General features: G+C 33.6%; 2 protein-coding genes across 2 annotated transcripts in view; one reads left to right on the plus strand and one right to left on the minus strand.

The window, feature by feature from the left end:
- LOC124366449 (acetylcholine receptor subunit alpha-like 1) overlaps positions 1-24,386 on the minus strand; it is a 727,733-nt gene that overhangs the window by 67,263 nt on the left and 636,084 nt on the right. The gene's annotated exons all lie outside the window — the stretch shown is intronic.
- LOC124366453 (retinol-binding protein pinta-like) overlaps positions 18,327-24,386 on the plus strand; it is a 135,260-nt gene continuing 129,200 nt past the window's right edge. The window contains exon 1 of the mRNA XM_046823021.1: positions 18,327-18,469. The gene's annotated coding sequence lies outside the window, so the exon portion shown is untranslated. The remainder of the gene's footprint in view (positions 18,470-24,386) is intronic.

The following is a 24,386-nucleotide window of genomic DNA, read 5'->3' on the forward strand; positions in this document are numbered from 1 at the left end:
AATAGGAAACATATTGAAAATTAATTATTTACAATACTTTATTTGAATACAAAGGTCAACTTTTTCCAATTCTAGGGAAGAGGAAATTTACTAATGTTTTAATATCTAACTAAAATCAGTGGTTAGTGGTTTTTTTACAGAACGTTTTAATTACAAATTTCAACAGTAATGTATTTAACAGACAACTATCTATGTTTTAAATCTATTAAAACATTTTAAAAATCTCCTTATAAATATACCGATTTGTCATCAATTGTTTAAACATCGTGTAGTACTTTATACTATATTTAGATATATTATAAAGTGTAAAATACATTAGTGTAAAAAGGCTATTAGCCTTATAACTGATTAACAATTAGCCTCTTATGAAAAAACTGTTTAGATTACCAAAATATCAGTAATACACCTATTCGTATCAGGTTGATTTTAGATCATGTAATTGAATCGTAATACGCAGATTTTGTGAAACGATTTTTTAATACGAAAAAGTAACAATAATCCCCTTAAAATATATTTTAGAGACTTAAAAAAGTTTGATGACTACATTATGATAAGGGATAATGGGTTTTACAAGAAAAATGTGATTCAAAATAAACTTTAACAACTATTCAAGTTTGAAAAATAACATAAAAGGTGTATAATACTTGATAAGGATTTAAAAATAAATATATTGTTTTCTTAAATAATATTACCCTTTAGGTTCCTAAGAAACTATAATATATGATTTTCACAACCAAAACATATGCATAAGTATTTCAATTTTCTAAGAAATATAATGTTAATTCATATATATGCAGTAAAGTACTGTACCAGTTTATTCCAAAGATGCAGAATTTACTGTATATAAATTTTGTCGAAATATGTAAGCAGCAAAAGTCCTACTAGATCAGTCTACGCTACCAGAACATCTTTTCGAGGTCAACGAACGGATAAAATAAGTGGAATATTTTGTAAACATTCAGTCAAGCTAATAAATTTAAAGAAACTGGTTTCTAGAAGAAAGTAGTAGTTTTAGTGGAACAACATTCGCGCTGTTTTATAAATAAACTTTGTTTTAAAACACAGTTCATACGAGTTGTATGTTTTATCCAGTATTATTTTCAGCTTGTTTTTATTGATGTATTCTAAGCATACATCACAAATAAATATTACATTTTATATTACGAATAGTAAAAGCCTTACCTTATCTATAGCTGGGCTTATAAAATTTTGTAAATAAAACTATTAAAGCTTGCAGTGTATTAACAAACTATAATACACAGTTGATTTTAACGAAAAGGTTTTTTATTCCAGGAAAAGGAAATGCAAATGATAAAATAGCTAATTCCAGTCATTATAGAACACATTAGTCTAAACCAACCAAAAGGTGTAAAGCTATCTAAGTTGTATTATTCCTATATAAAAATATAAAAAGCATTACATCTCCAATTGTGTAGCAAAATATGTACTTTCAAATGGTGATAGCTGTGACAGTTTGATTATTGGTGCTTTCAAATACTCTAAAAGTGAGATATCTGGTAATTTTACAAGAAAACAGGAATAATGATGAATTTATTTTAAATTGCTTGATGAATAAGGGGACTATTATTTAGATAGTGTTAAATATGGGTAAACCTTTACACCACATCACTTCATTTTGAATTACGTTCTGGGATCTATTAATTCGTCCAACACGACTCCATTCATATCCAAAAATGCATTTTTGTCATCTGGAGTTACATGAGTAACGGGGCTCTTCCTCGTTTGAAAAATAATGAAACATTAAAACGAACAAAACCCCGTGTAGGTTTTTTGTTTAAGGTTTGTTATTGGCGATGGAAAGTTTGAAAGGATAACAAGATTTCGGACATTTGACATCGTTATAGATTATAAAAGGCATAACACAACATTTCGAGGATTGATATATATCCCCTTTGTCAGGTTGGAGAGGATATATACAAAAATAAAGAACAGAGAGAAATAAAGAAGAAAAGGGTTAAAAAAATACTCAAAAGCTGCTTGGAATCCAGTCCAGGCGTTGTCATTGCAAAAGATGCAAATCCCAAGAACAAACCATAAGTACGAGGCTCACAATGACGCATCTCACTAGCACAGGCAACAGTGGGATACTAACCCACTACAACGTTTACCAACCCAATCCTTAAAACGTTGCGTTATACCTGTTATAACCTATAACGATGGCACATGTCCGGAATCCTGTTATGCTTTCGAGGTGTTTTGGTTGAACCATCGACGGATTGTTATCACAATTCAAAACTTGAAATATTTTGGCCTCGCTGTGACACCTACGGTTAAAAACTGTTATACCAATACTGCCAGGACAAGATATATGTCAAACGTAAAAATATAACAAATCTGAAATTAGATATTTCCGCAAAATAAGACTATAGAAATATGTGGCTTGTATACAAATAATTAAGTAATTTATTTATGACCCTCACTATCCCAAAACTTAAAGTTCGCGGATGCATATACTATTGATTTTGTTTAAGCGAATAATGGGATTACGAATGTAAATATCAACTGGATACGAAAAGGCGAAATTTACTGTTTTAATAGCCACATTTAAATATAAAACAAGAAATCGATCCATTTGAAAAGGGCATATTTTCATCTTCCAGGAATGAAAAGCGTTCCCGGTTGAGCTACAGAAGTATGTAGATTTTCTTGTGTAAGTGGACGCATAACAATAAGAGTGCCATTAAAGGAACGGAGGGTTCCCCACGGCTATGAAGTCGCCCCCCCGGCCACCCAGGCCACCCACTCTCGCTAAAACAACGTCATCTCTTTCGGCCCCGGGCGGTTTCTACATAAACATTGCGATTATTGTGATTGCAAACATTTCTCAAAATGGCCGACTCGTTTTAATTTGGAAACTAATTAGCTTAACGTTTACTTACGCTTTTTATTTATGGTTAGAATCATGGCTTAGAAGAACTGTAAATATGGTTATGAAACTATCCTGGTAACATATTCGTTTTAGTTTACTAATGAATTAACCTCAGTTAGTATAGGTTACCTCCATAATTAAATGTTTTCACTAATTGTATAACCACTATTTGAAATACTTATAATTATGAAACTTTAAATCTTCATAATTGTACACTCGCACATGCCATTTGAATGACACATATAACTCGCTTGTATGCTTCGAAACTCGTTATTATTTATCCAATACAAACAAATGTATTGCATTTCCATCATCAGTTACAGATCCAGAAACCAGGTATCGTTCGATAACTACGGGCTAAGCGTAAACAGATTGTTTCACTAGAGGGCTGGAACAATGTCAGTTCTGTCTGTCTTTCCGCACGGTATCTCGAGAACGAATTGACATGATTTGCTATTTTACTCGGAGTTTTCAACGCATGGAACACAGAGTTCGATGGCGATGAAGGTTCTTTTAAGCTGAATATTAGGAAAGTCTATTTATATATATAACACAGGATGATATATCGAGAGTAGATTGAACTATAATTATTGAATTTGGAATATTTTTATACCTATTAATAAGGGTTCTGTCACCCCAAGAAGATTTAATTATGGGGTTATAACTTCCAATTATTGAACATACACTTGGTACAGCAAAAACCGATGTGTCACTTTCATCTGGGAAATCCCCTTGAATGTCCAAGAGCGGTATATCACTAACCGCAAATGTCGATGTATTCGGGTAAGAGGTAGAGATGTATTCTCAGTTGAGTAGGTCTACGCAACTGAGAAGTATGAATGTTGGAGTACGTGGAGCTTCTGTAGTGTTAGAGGCTGTTGCTGGCTTATACATGAGGAGTACCTTCCCCTACCCACTCTGGAAGGAAGCTGGCACAAGGCTTCCCCTCACTCTTCTAGATCCCACTATCCCTTCTAATGGTATTTCGATCGGATAACACCACTATCACCAACTTTACCCATTCTGCCAATCCTGTTACTGCAGAAGCAAGCGCAAAGGTCCTTTTAGGACTAAGTCCAATCAAAGGTTTTCTCAACTTCTTGTCCTAAGTGAAATAATGAAGGTTCTGATAAAATTAACCTCCTGTCTGCCTATGTGCCTGTGTGCCCCTTTCCCCCTGGATACATCAAGAAAGAATTGCCCTATTGATTTTGAAATTTTGAAACCTCATTTCTAAATAGGCAACGTCGTGTTTGATGGTGGGCATATCCCAACCACTATATTTGGATTTGGTTTGAGACCTCCCTCCATACCTTAACTATGCACAAGATATCTCGAGAAAGAGTTTATCTGTGGACTCAAAATGGTCTTAGACAAGAACGATGGTGCATTTCCAATAATGCTATTTTGAAACCGTTATCGAAGCCACTCAGCAGTCTAACAACTGTTCCTTTCTGCTCTGCCTTGAGACCTGCGACTTCAGCTCAATTTGTTACCCGACATGTGCTGTAGCGTACTCCTACCTTGTTAGATAACAAGCGGAAACCACACGATAACCTTCATAGTTCTTCACCGATTGGACTTGGTCACCTACTCCACAAGTATTCAATACGTTCTTGAATCAGCCTGACTTGACAAATAGCTCAAGAACAACAGTTTGTATTCTCTACAACCTTAATACATTTGAACTTGTTTCACAAAAAGAGAACTGATCTGCAACATCTAAAATGCCACGCTACGTTCCGAATTATTTAAAAAAAGAATACATACAAAGTTTAAAAATAATATGATATTATAAATGTAATACGAATAAATATGGTAAATACCGAGGTATTATAACGGTCCAACAAAATATTAATTATAAGACAATTTTATTATACGGAACACCAAATCTTGTGCGAATAAACCTTTTTACATTTTGATTAATATGCACTGTCTGCTCTTACGTTCATACACTATACTTATGGATTGAATATGACTTTAATTATAGACCAGTGTTAAAAACAGGTTTCTTAAAAACATTTAAAGAACTTCAATGATATACAGATTTCACACTACTTCAGCTCACTAATTATATTTTTACTCCCTCATACGACGTGGAAATTTGACGAAACAACCAAGAGTAGTACGTTAATACTTTGCACTCAATCGTGCTTCTAGTTCTAAAAATCTATAAATCCTACAACATCAAATAAATATACGTATTTATACATTTGTCATGTTTCCCTGTGAGTAATGTTTGTTTTCTTTCAATGAAATAAACAAACAAAATTCAATTTGCTCTCAAGAGACTGCCTCTTTAAAAGGAGAAAGAGTTGTCAAAATATTTTTGAAAACCGGAGAAAACAAAAGTGTTCCACTCTATAATCCGTTCAATCATAAATTTCTTAAAACAATACCATCCATCTTCGCTGCTTCGCAAACAAGAATCTCTGCTGGGATTGAAAACTGTTACGGTTTACAGGGTGGTTTATTTAAGAAAAAGCACTCAAAAAATATTGATGTTATTCATTGCGTTAAGCAGTTTTACTAACAAATTCGTGACTACTTTAGTGAATACTGTAAAGCATTTATATAAAATAATACATGGCATTTGAACGATACAAGAGTTTGGTTTGTTCATTAAGAAGACATAAAAGATGAAAAATTAATGAAATGAAAATTACTCTACAGCTCTTTTAAGGAACTACTGTATAACTTCTGTATAAACAAAACTACATAAGGAAACATGTGAATCCAAAGTCTGCTTGGTTCGAGATGTAAAAGACATTATGAATCGCTTTCGCACAAATGAGAGGTAACAACCAACTGAACAAGATTGCGGTTGTCGATTGAATCATAAGATTTCATCTCCCCCCCCTCTTCCTGAAACAATCACTCAAATAAAATCTCCATCAGGCTCCGCCAATCCACTCTCGTCGAAACAGTTTTACTTTACATTTTGTGCAACGATGCATTTCAATATTAGTTTTTTCGTATTGAAACGACGTTTGAAATGTAATGGAATGAGATTTAGAAATATGGAATTGCTTCTAGACGTATGCCAATAACGGTAAGTCCATGATAACAAATTCACTCTAGATTCACCTCAATATATCTTCCTTCAATTGAATTAATATTCCAATTCCAATTTAATATGTGCTCAGTGTTAAAATAACGTACTTGCTTAGGAAATTTACTTATTTAATTGAAAAAATAATCCGTCGCTATTTTTTGTGTGATCCGGGCTATGGAAGTCTCATCGCTCTGAACTGCTAAACCCTTAAAACTGATATTTGTAACATACAACACTAATGAGATACCCTAAATTTTTGATATATATGGTGTTGGGTACGGTTTGTTTGAGACTGAACTAACATAACAGACCTCTAATTAATAGGTAGGAATGCTGGAGAGACTTTGCGATATGTTTCTAATTTGTTGCTTATTTTTGGAATATATAATGTTTGATATTTACCCAATGATGCAATTTCGAGGCAAAACTGTACATAATTTCATGAACGTAGTTTTTTTTTATAAACAAAAACACATCACAAAACAGGTGTACGAGTTCTTAAACATCTTTTACCACTTTTCAGAGAGACTCGTTGCACCTGATTTAATTGACGGAAAAAGATTATATAATTGTATGCAGGGTGTAAGCCTCCTTACATAAAGAAATACAAAGTAAGTCTAAGTTAGCATGTTCATAAGGCTAGGCGACACACAATATTGGAGTTATGATAATCTAAAATTTTTTCATCACGAATGAATTAACCGATTAAAGCAACCGTTTAAAAAATGAGGTTATAAACGTAAATAACCAAATTGTGGATAACGGAATATGCTATATATTATTATTTTAAAGTTTATTCAAAATTTGGAAATAGATAAATGATTACTAAAAATTGTTTAAATTTCTACATTACATTAAAACACTTTCTCCTGAATGTCAAATTTTTCACGATCGAAAAATACAAACATGTCGTAAACAAGATAAATAATCATTTATTTTGTAAGCATTATGTGATGTGTTTGTAAACATACGATGTGATAAACCCTTAAATTCAAACCATGGCTTATCATGTTCCTTTTTGTGACAAGTTTTAAGTTTTACTGTACATATTTCCAGAAAAAAAACAAGCTTTGTTAGTGGGTTTTAGCATATTCTTTCCATATCGTTGCCATGGTTTGTTTGAAACACCACCAATTACTACCAAAAAATAGTCGTATTGAAATGTAATCGAACCTGTGTCCTTCCATATGAGGTTTACAGTTTATACTCAGGAAGTAAAAAAAAGTACACTGTATTTTTCACAAAGCTTCGAGGGATAGGGTACGAGAATTTATTCAAACTATTCTCGTGGGGTAACAATAGTAAATTCTATACAACTTATAGAATAACTGTAGTATAATATGTACATTGAGGCTTTTACCGTTATAATAAATGGGTTAAATATCAACCACTTATTCATACGTATAAGTACATTTATTTTTACCAAATTATTAAGAAATAACCAATCAGCTATTCATCTTTCATCCGGTTCAAATTTGTGCGGAATTCAGAAATGGATTCTCTGTAATTTCAAAAGATTCATTAACATATAACATAACAGTTGTATAGCCTGCGTAGTTAAAGGGAAATCACTGATATTTATGTACAAAACAATATTTATGGAATGCATCAGTAAAAAAATGCATTTATCACACGTAAAATGTATTATATCACTTATTAAATTAATTAATTATTTTCTGAGAACGGACAATTGTGGCTACCCTGTATCAACACTAAACGCAGAGCATGGTGTATATAATACTATAGTGTGGGCATGTCGGTAAGTCGGTGGACTTGGTGGTCCAAAATGGCGCTCAACTTCTAAATTTCACACGTTGTGTCGTTTATTATAAAAAATATTTTCTTTTAAGTAGACTAATATGTCATCACTTCTTGGAAACGTAGCAATTCTGCTGCTGTATTTCCAACAGTGGATAATGGCATTATGTAGCCTATCATATAAAAAATAAAACACAGTCTCACGTAAAAACAATTGACAGCGCGATCCTACGGACGGTCTACGTACTATTAATGAAACCTGTCGCAACATTGGCGCACTCTGTTGACTGGTTCCAGATGCTAACTTCAGTGAGATGTCTAAGTTTAAATTGTCTTTGGCGTGTATTATCTGTTATATTCTAAGACAAATATCTTTATTGCAATATAGCACAATTGCGAGGATTGTAGTCCTCGAAACGGAGAATTATATTTTTGTAATATATCTTGATTTCAAATTTTCAAAGCCAATTAATTCTTTCAAATAAAAACATCACACATATTAATAACATACATCAAGCAAATAACTTTTCAGCCCAAAAAGAGTCGGTTCTATTGTACTCATTGAAGTTACAGCCCCTTTTTAGTAATTTATCTTCACCTGAATTAGTACATATCTTTCTGTATAAATTAATTGTCTTACGTGAGTTCGCTAATGAATTAAAAAAAGAAATTAGTCTAGAGACTAGTTGGAAAAAAATTACTGTGTTTTTAAATTGTTTTTAGAATGAGAATTTATTTATTTCTGACAAGCAAATTAATAATGGTTTTACAGTTAAGTGAATATACAAGTTGAATAATTCTATAGATAATTGAAATGGATTTAAATGTGATATAAAATCTATAGGATGTATGGTGTTCTTTATCAAAGAGAAAATTACTTGCTTTAGATGTTTTGGTTTCATAGCCCAGTGGCTTAACGTAGATCATTAAAGGTATCAGCCAGGTTTAAATCACACAGCTATAAAGAAGTAATTCGGCAAGTACAATCATCATATTTTAGCACCTATGTATGCATACAATGTTTTAAGCTGATCTTAAATGCTTAAATGAAAGGTGAAAAGGAATTCTAATACACTCATATTCATTAGATTATAAGACTGTTATTTCATAATATACTTGATACCATATGTTCTCATATCGAGCTCAAGTATGCTCTCTCACAAACTGATTCAAAGCTCAAACTCATTTATTGAACTTTTTATAGAAATATATGTATCTTTTATAGTTCATTAATTATACTAGGAGTGCTATTGACGAATAGAAAAATGCATAAAAAGTTACTGTTATGCTGCACGGAAATGCAAGCTGTTCCGCGGGTAACAACTAGTAGCATGATCCAACAAAGTCACTGATTCTCTGCTGCGAGGCAATTACTTTATAATTTGTTAATTAATTTATCAATTAATTTATTATCTCAGAATGTCCTTAGATACGGACATTAAGAAAGACTCAAATTATCAAACGTTTGTCAGGACAGCATTTTTATTTTACAAAATTCAATAATACACGTGTTTATACATGTAGAAGTGTTAGTATATGCGTAGTTGTATAAAATAAAACAATAGTATCAGTTAGTACATTCTTTATTTGCCAAACCCTTAAACCTAAATGTAAATGATTAGAGATACTTCGTGTGAATACAGTAGGCCTATGTGTGCCTGTTATGGCAGGAAATCCGAACTGATTGTATATTTAAATAGATGAAAATCGAATCAATCGTCTAATTAAGACGGCGAGGAACTGGACCGAAAATCCGTTGGTAGTGCCTGCCCGCTCAGGACACAATACCGTCGCTTCTGGCAACGTTCCATGCTGCTGAGGGAGGTTCGCATATTTTAACCCCGGTTCTGTCCCGGAGGTATCTACCATGCCTGAGAGATCCAACCCCATTTGTGAGTTTCCGGTCCAACTGAAACATCTGAACCGTATATCAACACATTATACATTTTTATTAAAATGGTAATAAAATGAAAACTTGTTACATTACACTCCTAGGGGATAATTAATATGATATTCGAAATTTTGATATATAGACTAGTGTAGACAAAATATTAAATAATTTTATATTAATTATAGTGTATTTTGCAGGGTTTCAATTAATTGCGTCAACATTGGTATTAAAACACGACTAAATTTACAGGAAAGTGTACGGGAAAATTTACTTACTTTTTAGTAACATTAAAAATACCCGTATATAAATAAAAAATTCATAGTCCTTTATGACTTTATAACATAATTTCTTACAATGCTGGGTATAAAAAATTTAAAAATCTATCGTTGTCACAATTCTTTGTAACTTACTCGTTAAGAAGGTACAGCTCTCTAAAGGTTTTTTAAATGGCAGATTTCGACATGTTCAAGAACAGCTGTATCAGTAGTTTCAAACATAATAAAAACAACGTTACTGTTAAGTGGCCTATTAGTTTCTGTGGTAGTACCTTACAGTGTTACCAACATGAGCATACAAACTAAATAATACGGGGCAACCAAAGCCATCAGTAGTCACGTGGTATGGTGACGGCTTTATGTATTTTAAATTATTTCAGATAAAGCGTTAAAACTTTACACCTTAACACTAAACATACATGGACGTATTTTATTTTACGCAAGTACCTTATTTTTTCAACATACGAGGGAATGGCACCCATGGGTTCAGATAAAATCTTAAATAAGAGCATAGATCGAGTATTATATCATGTTAAATGTTTGAATGTTGAGTTTACCTAAAGTTCACCTTCCTTTCAGTGCATCGTCTGGAATCTGCCGCTGTTACAGACGTGACTTCTGGAATCTGGAGTCATATTTGTCTAAAGAGATTCCAAAAACGTCTGTGACGAGAAGCTCTTTGCATAGTTTCGACATCAGAGACACATAGACTACAAAATATAGTGTAATATAGGTGAAAGCATATTCTATTGTCTCATTAGGTGCACTACGATGTGTGTAACGATCTCTAAGCACAGTTGAACGACCTATTTTTTACACATAACGTTGCTGTGGTGGGGAGAGCTTATTCAACGTCAGTGTTTTATGGTTTATTTTAAGCTTCTTCGTCGCCGAATTGTTTCGGATTCATATTCTAGGAGTCAAGTCTGTGACAGCGTCAGATTCCAAAAGGTGCACCAAGAGGAAAGTGCGCTAGAGCTAATCTCAACGTTCACATCGAAATTAAAGGTATTAGGTATTAGGGAAACACAATGGTGTAAAGCCGACCTGACACAGTTCAGTCTGTCCAGAATTGCAGCTTGCATTGTTCCTTACATTCTGTGTCGATTGTCGGCGTTTTCATTATGTAAATAATTGAAAAAATGGGATTAACCCTTTCAGGGCCAGGACCAAATATGAGATGTTGCAACATTTTTTCACATATCATATCCCCTTGTGACTAGTCAAAAGTGCCAGGCTAAAATTGGCGATTTTGCAGTCTTTTAGATTAAAATTTATAACTTTTCATAAAAATTAGAGAATGACCTAAAAGTTGCACCAAATTACTCGTATAGATATATACTATCAACAAAAAAATATATAGATGTAGTTTTAAGTAATTTTAAATTTAAAAAAAATAATGTTTTAATGAATTACATAAAAATTTTTTTATTTTTTAATATTTTTTTTTTGTAAATAACTAAAAAAGGAAAAATAATTTTACCGTAGGAAGCTATGTTATTATATTGAAAATTTAGAAAGGAACAACCATACAAAATTTTGTGTTATTTCTCTCATAAGTAAATTTTTTATGACACATTTTATATAAATACGCATAATTGTACTTCGCAACATTTTATAAATGATAAAGCAACTGACTCTTACACTGCAAGAGACTTAATATAAATATTCACATTATGGATGTACCGGTAAACAGATGATTGTAGGATCCATAAACAGTTTCAATACAGTTAAAAACACTATTTACCAAGAAATATTTACACAATTTTATTTGAAATTTATTTACACTTTTTCTATTTCTATGCTACTTACAATTTCACTCCCGAGAGATCGCAAATTGTCAGTCACTGTAACTACTACACACAATAGCTAAGCAGGTAACTACTAACACTACTAGTATTTACAACCACAAAATAAAATAATGGAGAAGAATCCAGCATACAAAAGTACGATTACACTAAAGCATAAAGAATTAACAACAATAGATCGAGTCAGCTGATAATGTCACGTGACAATTACGAAATAAAAATGCATAGACCTCAAAAATAAAAATGATATTCATATTAATTATCTACAAATAAAAAAACATAAAACTTTAATCATTTGACGTCATATTTATTTAAGAAAACGGCGAATATCAAGGCGGCGTATGTCACCGACGGCAATATATTGCCGCCTGGCACTTTTCAGACACGATCTATGGCGGCAATATATTGCCGCCTGGCCCGGAAAGGGTTAAAACTATTTATAACAAGTTCAAGATTTTAACTGTAACCCATCATTGTGAAATCCAGATCTGGACTGAACCAATGTAATTGGAAGTTAATCTGGTAATACCTTAAAACTCCGAATCGCCTACATATACAATAATTTGGTTATTAGTTCTCTCCAAGGCGTCAAGTCATTTGTACTCAAAATAGAGTATCCAAGATATTTAATGAATTTTGCATAGATATTCTGAATAGTTTTTTGTGATAGGCTGAATAATTATAAAACCTTGAAATCATTTGTTTGTCTATCTGGCCAAACGATACTCCCTGATAAAAAGACCTCAAAGACTTTGTACATAGGCACATCTTGTAAGTTAGAATAAAATTCCAACATTTTTATTTTGGTCTTACAACAGTGCGTGATGACAACGAGAATAACTGAAAGAACCAAATTATTAACACACTGAGTACAATCAAACAATAATGCACCATAGAAGCACACAGAATTGGTTGGGAAAACTTTGTGTCATCGCCTTCTGTCGTGTCCTTCAACACCACAGGTGTACTGTATCGGTTTATAAAAAGTTAACACGTTCGCTATTGAAGGTTATGTTATGGTCGTGATATCAGTCATATTATCAGATATTGAATCGCTTGGTAGCCAAATTATTAACATTGTATACTACAGCTACAATAGTGTTGGTATAAAAACACGTTCACTGGCGAAGGTTATTTTATGGTCGTGATATCAGTCATATTATCAGATATTGAATCGCTTGGTAGCCAAATTATTAACATTGTATACTACAGCTACCATAGTGTTGGTATATAACACGTTCACTGGCGAAGGTTATGTTATGGTCATATTATCAGATATTGAATCGCTTGGTAGCCAAATTATTAACATTGTATACTACAGCTACAATAGTCTTGGTATACAACACATTCGCCGGCGATTATAGTATTATACTAGTTACTAATTTTTTTATGATGCAATGATAATTCTCACGTATGTTCACTTAGATTTCAAGCATGTCAGTGAAGATGTTGAACTTAGTGTGCATATATCTTTCCCGTTAATTATAAATACATGATTAATACGCATCAAAGCATGTTGAACCGTTACGATATTGTTATTAGTTATCAGGTTAAAAGTTTTATATTTTATTAAATTTATTATAAAAATATTTCAAAGCTACAAATTTCACTAACAACTCAAAAGATTGTATGCGTATTAACTGTTTTACAAAAATATACATATATACGTCCCACATGGAATTTGATTAAAACTATGTGCACCTAAGTGTTTCACTTTTAATATTATTCTCACGGCCTAAAATGATGATATTTAGGATTGACAGCGTATCTGGCAAATAGTCTATCCTTCCTCTTAACACCTTACAGGTGGCTTAGGTCACCGTTCTGTCAGTCCCCTGATATATTGAAGAATTTCTTACAATTTTTGAATCTACCAATTTTTACAAGTATGATAGATATTTCGAACGTCAAATTTGATCACTTCTCGAGTTAGATGTCCAAGAACTTACTCACTTCATTACTTCATAGATACCTCCATGGAATAAAGTTCTTGGACACCATTCATAGATAAGATAAGATAAGATATTTATGAGATTTTTTATACTTTAGATAAGATTTTTGAATTTGTTCTTGGATACCATTAATATATCATTCTTTGATATAGTTTTTATATAGTTCCTGGATACCAATATTGAATGTATATTTTAGACCATGATGGAATGCATTTCTTGGTTACCACTCATTAATATATTATTGGATAGTATTTATTTAAGAATGTATTTTTTGTATCTATTTATTCTCCTTTTATGTAGTTTATCAATGCCATGGTTGATTATATTTCTTAAATACCACTCATGAATACAAGTCTTGAATATATTTCTAGGGGATATGATTGACTGATCGTTAGTGAAGCCTATTATTAGAGGGGATGTACTTTATTCTTAGTACTTTATTACTGAACGATCGTTAGTACTTCATTCTCAGGCGTAACGCGATGTGAGTCCATAATATAAGAGTTATGCCAGCAATCCCAACCAGCAACCAGATCGAACCGGATTACCTATAGACTTGAAAGTTTGTATGAATCTTCATTTTTATTTGGCAACATTGAATTCGATTGTGGTTTATGTCGATCTATGACATTTGTCTCAGCGTAATGAATATGTTTACATCGGCCTTATAAAATTATGATAGCAGTGAAGAAATAGCAGGAAAAATAAATTTGGAATCAAACTTATTAAAATTGTGTCAAATTTTAAAATGTTTTATTTATATTCATAGAGGTAAAAGAAAAATATAACAAATTAAAAATTCAATGTTAAAAGTTGGTAACAAAATTTGATTTCTTGCCGCTAGTACCCTCGCCGCTTGTTCACCGGAACTTGTATAATTTTTTTAGATACCTCAGGAAAGATATCACCTTCAAACTTTCCCATTAAACTGTATATCTACGTAGTCAAGAATAAGTTCTATGATGGTAATTGTCAATTTGCTTGAGCGTCGTCGAAGCGTATCATTCTTGGGGCTGAGGCAATATCTCATTCTGCTGGGGATATTTCTTTTTTATATGATTATCTGTATACCTATAAGTCCACAGGGCATCTCGAGAATGAAATTACCTATAGATTTAAAATTGTATAAGCAACCTCAGCGAAGTCTGTTACGCGACACGTTTTGTCGTACTCCTCCCTTGTTTGTACTCATTCAGTTCTTAGGTAGGATTATACGGCTAACCAAGTTATGTTTGTTAATCACAATATAAAATTCTCGACATAATATATCAAGAATAGATTACGATTGTTGAAACGTAAATGGACACTTTAATCTCAATAATTGTACATATTTCACCATTTATAGTGATTATGATCCTCGTACTTGTGATTTGTGCTCGGGACTTGCATCCTGTGCAATACCAACGCTTGGACTGGACTTCAAGCAGCTTTTGGGTTAGTGAACCTTTTCGTTTCCCTTCTTTACTTCTTTCTGTTCTTTATTTTCGCATGTATTAATTCCTCCCCACCTGACGAAGAGTATAGATTACAATCCTCGAAACGTTGTTATATTTTTTATAACCTATAACAATTGCAAATGTTCAAAATCCTGTTATCCCTAAGCTGAATTCCTCAAAGCATGCTTTTTAAAGTCAACACTTTGAAACATGTGTTAAATTAAGTATGAGTCTTAAATTAAAAACGCATACTTTAAAAAAATGCAGATACGCGCTGATAGACTTCTCTTTGATTTCCTTTGCCTGCATTTACAAAGGAAGCAGGAGCAAGAACTGCCAGAACAGTGGTTATGAGTACCTGCTTGTAACGTAGTTATGTAAACAACATTGCGTGGATCGCGCCGCGCCGCTGTAAAGTACGGAGTTGGATACAACTGTTAATTGGAATTTATAACTCTGGAACTAATTTTAACGAGTGAGTGTAAAGTCAAGGAAGCCGAGAAACTGCCTAATGTAACGATAAAAGTGAATTTGTCACGGACATTCAAAGGCGAGGTCAACAGAAAGTCGATTGGAGTTCTTTGTCTTGTAACATTTAATTAAAATTTTACGTTCAATGATATAAATGTTTGTAATCTATATATTACACTCTGTATATTAAAAATGATACATAAAAATGTATGCATGTAGCGACATATCAACTCTCTCTTACTCAGTACATGTGTTGACTAAAGCAGGCAAATTCTTAACTGATAACAGTAAAATTTGTGTTCAGCCTATTACAGAAATGTCTCTGTTAAGTTAATTGTTAAAACAAGCTGTAGATACTCAGAGCAAAAGCAATTCCTCACGCACTTTGAAAAACTTACGAATAAATTGGTGTCAGCAAATATTAACATGATTAGTAGAATACCTCTCTCTTATGACATTCATTAGTGAGATCAATCATATCTATGAGGGTAAATCTTCAGAATCCTTCAAAACTTTTCTGCATATCTTATAGACAGGGGGATCTTAATAGAAATGTACATACACCTACTACTTGGCAAATATGTATCAAGTTCATTGTTGAAGCATATTGCGTCTTACGCGATAGATTTACTGACCAAAATATGTCTAGCAAAACTGGATTAATCATTACATACACTTTATAGGGTCCAATGTTATCTTTAACTTATAAAATCTCAAACACAAATTAAGATAAAGATTCTAAATGTACACTAACATAATGTTTCATGTTTATGTACTATCAGGAATATTTGGAGTTCTGTGAATATCAAAATTGATTTTTAAGACGCCTTTTTTTGGCCACAGCGGCACCATTTTGGATGCGCTCATGGTTGCGTCATTAAATTTTTTTCAAATGTGTCATTTTATTTTACAAAGACACTGTCTGAATCTGTGATGGTTAATTGTTTGACAAATAAAAGACGTTAACAACAATGTAACCTAGAAACACAGATCGAAAATTACCAAACACAACAGACTATGGGACGTGCTGCAAGAACACATTTCTAAAATACCCAGCGGTTGTTCAATCAAGAGCGATGCAAATCTTATAGCTTTGTTCTTCAAGCTTGTACAAACGTTGAAAATGACCAAACACAACAGACTATGGGACGTGCTGCAAGAACACAGTTCTAAAATACCCAGCGGTTGTTCAATCAAGAGCGATGCAAATCTTATAGCTTTGTTCTTCAAGCTTGTACAAACGTTGAAAATGACCAAACACAACAGACTATGGGACGTGCTGCAAGAACACAGTTCTAAAATACCCAGCGGTTGTTCAATCAAGAGCGATGCAAATCTTATAGCTTTGTTCTTCAAGCTTGTACAAACGTTGAAAATGACCAAACACAACAGACTATGGGACGTGCTGCAAGAACACAGTTCTAAAATACCCAGCGGTTGTTCAATCAAGAGCGATGCAAATCTTATAGCTTTGTTCTTCAAGCTTGTACAAACGTTGAAAATGACCATACACAACAGACTATGGGACGTGCTGCAAGAACACAGTTCTAAAATACCCAGCGGTTGTTCAATCAAGAGCGATGCAAATCTTATAGCTTTGTTCTTCAAGCTTGTACAAACGTTGAAAATGACCAAACACAACAGACTATGGGACGTGCTGCAAGAACACAGTTCTAAAATACCCAGCGGTTGTTCAATCAAGAGCGATGCAAATCTTATAGCTTTGTTCTTCAAGCTTGTACAAACGTTGAAAATGACCAAACACAACAGACTATGGGACGTGCTGCAAGAACACAGTTCTAAAATACCCAGCAGTTGTTCAATCAAGAGCGATGCAAATCTTATAGCTTTGTTCTTCAAGCTTGTACAAACGTTGAAAATTGACCATAACACAACAGACTATGGGACGTGCTGCAAGAACACAGTTCTAAAATACCCAGCGGTTGTTCAATCAAGAGCGATGCAAATCTTATAGCTTTGTTCTTCAAGCTTGTACAAACGTTGAAAATGACCAAACACAACAGACTATGGGACGTGCTGCAAGAACACAGTTCTAAAATACCCAGCAGTTGTTCAATCAAGAGCGATGCAAATCTTATAGCTTTGTTCTTCAAGCTTGTACAAACGTTGAAAATGACCAAACACAACAGACTATGGGACGTGCTGCAAGAACACAGTTCTAAAATACCCAGCAGCGGTTGTTCAATCAAGAGCGATGCAAATCTTATAGCTTTGTTCTTCAAGCTTGTACAAACGTTGAAAATGACCAAACACAACAGACTATGGGACGTGCTGCAAGAACACAGTTCTAAAATACCCAGCGGTTGTTCAATCAAGAGCGATGCAAATCTTATAGCTTTGTTCTTCAAGCTTGTACAAACGTTGAAAATGACCAAACACAACAGACTATGGGACGTGCTGCAAGAACACAGTTCTAAAATACCCAGCGGTTGTTCAATCAAGAGCGATGCAAATCTTATAGCTTTGTTCTTCAAGCTTGTACAAACGTTTGAAAATGATGAAAGACCAAACACAACAGACTATGGGACGTGCTGCAAGAACACAGTTCTAAAATACCCAGCGGTTGTTCAATCAAGAGCGATGCAAATCTTATAGCTTTGTTCTTCAAGCTTGTACAAACGTTGAAAATGACCAAACACAACAGACTATGGGACGTGCTGCAAGAACACAGTTCTAAAATACCCAGCAGTTGTTCAATCAAGAGCGATGCAAATCTTAATAGCTTTGTTTACGAGAGGCTTTGTTCATCAAGCTTGTAGTGAGGCGACGTCCGTACACCAAACTCGCCCCCACCCGGCAGCGCTCCTACCTCCGCGCCTCTGGGCCCGAGTCCCGCTCAGTAGACTTGTGGCTGTCGCTACTGTCGCGCACGCTACCTTTCTCCCACCGACGCTCACGGAAATCTTTCTAAGGTAAGGATATTCTTCCTGACCCTTCATAATATGTCAACTCAACGCAGAAATTCTTTTGGATTTTGGGGAAAAAAACTCAAAATTTCCAAACTCTGTGGTGCCACTTGTGGAATATATTAAAACCAAAGTTAATACACAAGATACTTTATAATAGATCACAAAAATTGTTTTGAATGGAACACGTGAAAGATAGTTTTAATTACTTTAGTGAAAGATGTAGCTAGTTGCATATCGTAAAAAAATCTAAATATTATCAGAAAATTTAAATTAAAACATTAGTGATATTGGTCGAGAAATGGATTAAACTTAGTATGAGATATATAATTGAAAGCCTTGGCGATTGGCTTTATTATTTATTGATGTAAAGAGATTTCGACCAATAATTTTAATACTACTGTTATCGCTAGAAGCAAATCTTCTCTACTCATGCTAAGATTAAACAATACATATAAGAATTTATAAACGGTTATTACAAAACAATGTGTTTTCTACTTGTGGAAACTTATTACTTACATTTAAGTTACTCTACTAACGTAAATTGTAAGGACGAGTGAGTTAAAGGCATAATACTGTTATAGTTAAGATCGAGGTAAATCTTTTGATTTAGAACGTCTAAATGCGGAGGCCATGTATTATTGAAGAATAGTTCAAACGGTAATATTGAAATAGGTGCACCGTGTTTATGCCTGAGGGCTAAGAAGAGCTTACATGATCTACTGTTACACTTTCACATGGCTCTATTGTGGGCAGCAGTGTTGTTCTCTCCAGGCCAAACACCGGCGTTCGCTGGGCTTCTGGTTCCGGTAAACAGGCGGGCTGCTGCGCAACATCGGAACACCGGTAATGTGTTCACCACACGCATCGTACAGTATTGTGACGAAGCCATAGTAATCATAATCTATATACATAAAACAAATTGAAAATAGAACATTTATACAGGGTGTTCATTTGAAAACTTCAAACTCGTATAAAAAGACTTAAAAAGATCAAGTATCAAAATTCTATAAACGGGAATGTACAGTATAATACTAATTGGGGGGAAAAAAAATTCCAAATTAGGGAAGATCACCCTCATGCCCCCCCCGTACCCAAAGCCAAAACTTTGAAATGGCAACTAATATCTTGTGACTAATGCTGTATTTTGGTAAAAAAATGAAATAGGTCAAGCCGTTTGGTATCAGCAGCCAATAATGTAATTTCGTACACAACAATTATTAGTCTACAAACTACTGTACTACTGCTAATAACAACAAAATTACTCACTGAATACTGTTGTAAATCCTTTGTAAACTTCAAATCAAATGTTCAAATTGGTTGCCATTGCTGTTAAAAAAAATCCTATTTTCAAATTCTTGCCTAACCTCTCTAAAAGTTGCTCTGGTTAAGCGTCTGCACTCAGTAGTGATCGTAGTGATCCTGTTTTCAAGTCTTGGACACCAGTGGGATGTCTTTTAAAAACTACTGGTTTCAAGTGACTCCACAAAAAATGTCAAAGGGTGTTAAGACTGGAGACCTTGCTGGCAACTCAATTGATCCTCTTCTACCAGTTATCCGAGTAGTGTGCAACTAGCCATTGTAGTTTTATTTTCATTAATGTTGTATTTTCAAGAAGATGGAGCTCCTCCACATTATGCTCTTCTGTGCGACAATGAACACCCTGTATGTCAAGACTGGAGCTGATTATAATCATATCTTATTTGTTGGATTCGCCTCCGCCCCGAACAGTTGAATAACTATTAATTTATCGTAAATTTGCACGAAAAAATCTGTTAAATAGAAAAAAAGGATTTTTATTTAATACGAATACTATGAATTGTAAGAGTGTTAAATGTATTCAAATGCTACCTTTTAACCACTGTTTTCAATTTGTCTTCACGTATAGTCTTGAGAGCATAGAGTAAACTTGATAGTAATATTTCTTATTTCAACCTTTTGTGCGATCACTGATGAACACAGAGTAAGGAAATATGCACAGAAAAACATTGCAAGTTTTAGTAAAAATATTAATTTAAGTGTACATTGTAGCTAATAGTAAGTATGCAGTGCTTATTCAGTACAGTACAGTACAGTACAGTAGTAGTGTAATGCAGATATAAAAGAGAAAGTTACTATCTAACGTTTAGTATACATTTAGAGACTGTTATAAATTGCTTCTTAGTTTTTTCTTTTGACAGAAGTAGGCTTCTCAGATCTATGTAGGTTTATGTAAATATATTTCCTTGATCGGGGAAATAATGCTAAATGTACTACGTCACAAAAAATACTGACATGAATAAATTACAATATTTGCATATTTAAATATTTTTCAGTAGTGAAATTATCACTTATTCCCTTTTTATGAATATACAAGATGTTTTTAGATGCCCAGGATAGTAAATATTTGTTTTTTGTTTGAAGAAACTAAAGAATTCTTTTTGCATATTTAAAAATAAAGTTGCTATTTGGTTTGAACACGAGCGATAGTGATGTTTATCTGAAGTATAAAAGTGTTCTTGGACTAAATTGAACTGCTGTTTGGAAATCAATATTTTTACACTCATGAGTTTTTCTAAATTCTCATCTCAGTATCCTTGTTGAGAAAATATCACCGGTTGTCGAAAAAAATTCATAAAAATTATCTCTTTTATATGGGAAGATGCCGAAGTTACAATTTAAGTTAATGCCATAAACAACTTAACTGTGGAAGTTGTTTTTCATGTTGTCTTTTGTTTTACTTCTAGAAGAATCAAAGTTCAAAATTTCGTCATAACAAAAGGTACTGAAGTAAGAATGAATTGTAATGCCATAGTTTTTAGCTCTCGAAGTTTGTTTTTCCTGTTGTCTTCAGTTATACTACAAGTTTTTTCGTATCGAAAATGCAATAAAAAAAAGATTTTAGAAAAAATCAAATCTAATATGTTTACAATAGATGCGAAAGGTACAATGTAATGCAATGCTTGAAAGGATACGGTGTAGTTTAGCTCTTATAGTAACTTCCTATTGGTTTAAACTTTGCTTCTAAAAGAAACAAACCTTATATTTTTCAACTGCAAAACTCGCACATATTTTGAAATTTAGTCAGAAACATTTGAAACTAGAACTTGTGCCAGAAAGGATTTTAGTTATAAAAAAAGGTTTATTGAGTTTCACTTCTAGAAGAATCGATGTCCACATTTTTTCAAATCTAAATTTATCAAGATTACATTGTAATGCAATTCCAACAAGAATTTAATGCCTCAAAGTACGATGTTTTTGTAGAGTTGTTCATTTTACTTCTAGAGGAATCCATGGCATTGTGTGGTTTAGTGTGAAGGGAAGACAATTCAAAATGAACAATAAGGTCCTGAAGCCGCGACTCCTTGTCGGTTGATTACCGGACCACGTGACCGGTCCTTGTGACATAACCGATGGACAAGGCGATAATTGTCGGTAGTTGAACTGGATCACGGAAACCGGTTCCGGATGACGTACCAACTACCGCTGGTTACTTCTTCTACCGGTTTCTATGAATTTATGGCATAGGGTAAATTACAACATCGATTGTTATGATTTATGTTGGCTTATTGCCGATTACACATTCTGTACCGGGCATGTAGTACATAGAATTAAACACAGATGCGGAGAGAAAAATTTATTTTCACATCGATTAATCGCTTTTTATAGTTTAACTATCCGATTTACTTTGGATTAACATATCAAAACAGCCTATGCCTCTCAGCTGACAATAATGTTTGTTGCTTGTGTGTTTGTTGCCGGCTTGTGCAAACATAGCTTTCAAGTGGTCGCGTTCGCTGACGCACTGGCGGACTTTGTTGAAAAATACCGTTGGAATCGTAATCAAAATTTAAAAAAAGTATCTAACAATGTGTTTATAACCGTACTGATTAACTTTGTTATTTGAAATTAAACATTTTTAACAGGCACAATTTTGTTAATATTGAATCAAATCACAAAATTTTTTTTGTTAGATCTCCTCTTATTTGTCGTAACCTAGATGCAAAGATAGGTATTTGTATACACACAGTACAGATATATACATAGCTTTGATAGTTCAAGAGATAATTGTTTTATATAAATTACAAAATAGCAGCTGAAATACAGGTTTTCGACTTACGTTTACAGGACATCTTTTTGGTTTGCAATCATGACTACTACCAGCACGAAAGTTTGTGACGCCGTCTTATGAACACACTGTATATTGGTTCAAACCTAATTTGAGGCCAAATGGATTGTTTAGGCTTTTGCAGGTTCACATAAACTTTATAGTCTTCTCAATGATATATTAATGTATGCATTAAAAGTTTGACATGGAGATGAATTTAATCAAAGGGAAATTATGAAAATTTTTGGGGGTAGTTACTAGTCAAAAAACATCTTATATATCGATTGTGACTCACACTGTTGCGTTTGTTGTAAGAGTAAACCTCCATAGCGCTAATTCAAAGTGGCATCAACATTTGCAGTACTAATAGGCTGAGACCCTGGACATTCAGAACTCTACCATACTAGTTACCAATTGAAGTAGCAATTAAACCTATTTTTATACATTAGTCCTTTTTAAATGACGGAATGTGGAAAAATATGAACATCTTTAACAATTTATTTAAATCACATGATGATATTTAATTAAACATCAATAACTAGGGACCAATCAATAGTCTAGTTTGTTTATAAAAGGAGAAAATGGTCTTGCAGAGCTACTAAGATTTTACATTTACTTTTATCTCAGAATAGTTTGAGCATCTTGAATTTTAATGATGGCTATGGTTATTTCACCACACATTTAAAACTAATTACCTGAACCAGAAAAATAAAAAGATTTTGGAAGCGAATTGATCACACCTTAATGTGCCATCTCCGATAGATAAAAGTAGGGTCGCAGGAGTTAAACTCAAGTTGGTTTAGACACAACTGGCTCTTATAAAAATATGAACTATTTATAAAACGTTAGGTCATCAGTGACAGAACTATCGAACTCGATAATTTGAAACGTGTTAGTGGAAATAGTTGCAGAGTTGGTTTTGAACAAACCAGTCTACTCGAATTACGGGTGTCAAGGTTGCGTGAGTGTGAGAAGTATAGTTTCAAGGCCAATAAGTAATTTCGTCCTATACGCCTACCTGGTGCGAGGTTCGGTAGCAGAACAGTTCGGTCGGGGGTGATTGGGCTCCAGGCGCTGCGGTGTTGGGCTAAAGCAGGAAGCGTGATAATAACACAGCGAGTTGTATTGAATGGAATAGCAATACAAAACTGCCCCTTAATGAATATTGTGTTGTTATAATGTGAGTAAACTTAGAATTGGTAATTTGACCGCTGTATTTATTTTTTATATTTATATTGGTGAGGGTAGAATGGGGTGGCACCGGAGCTAGGTTTGCTTGTGGTGTCACCAAGCGTGAGTACGGCCATGTTTGGCCGTTTCAGAGCGCAGAATTCTTAAAAATATTTATCTCACTTCTCGTCTGGATAGTTTATCCGAGACAGCTTTATGAATTTTTACAATCACGTGTATGAGTAACGTGAGTTAGAAAGGGGTTACGTCACTAACCCCCCCCCATATTATTATCCCCCTTTCAGTTTGCAGAACAGTTGCGTTGAAGACTGTGAAAACTATAGTGCCTGGTACTATTTATCAGTAGTATTAAAATGTATGTTACTATTAAATAATTTTGATCTAATAATGTCATAGTTCGAATACGTTATGTTTCATAAAAATAAAAATCTGATGTCAAATTGCTTCCTCATGTTTACGGAGGAAACAGTGCAGGAACGCCATATTTGCTACAATCAGGATAGCATTGGAAAGTTATAAACCACAAAAGTGTTCAATGTTTGCCAAACGGCATAAATATAAATAGACAAATAATTTCATAATGAACCTTTTTACATGTAAGCTAACCTGAAATTTACTTTTTCAGGGTATAAAATTTAATAATCA

The sequence above is a fragment of the Homalodisca vitripennis genome, chromosome 7, assembly GCF_021130785.1.
Source record: "Homalodisca vitripennis isolate AUS2020 chromosome 7, UT_GWSS_2.1, whole genome shotgun sequence".
Lineage (NCBI taxonomy): Eukaryota > Metazoa > Arthropoda > Insecta > Hemiptera > Cicadellidae > Homalodisca > Homalodisca vitripennis.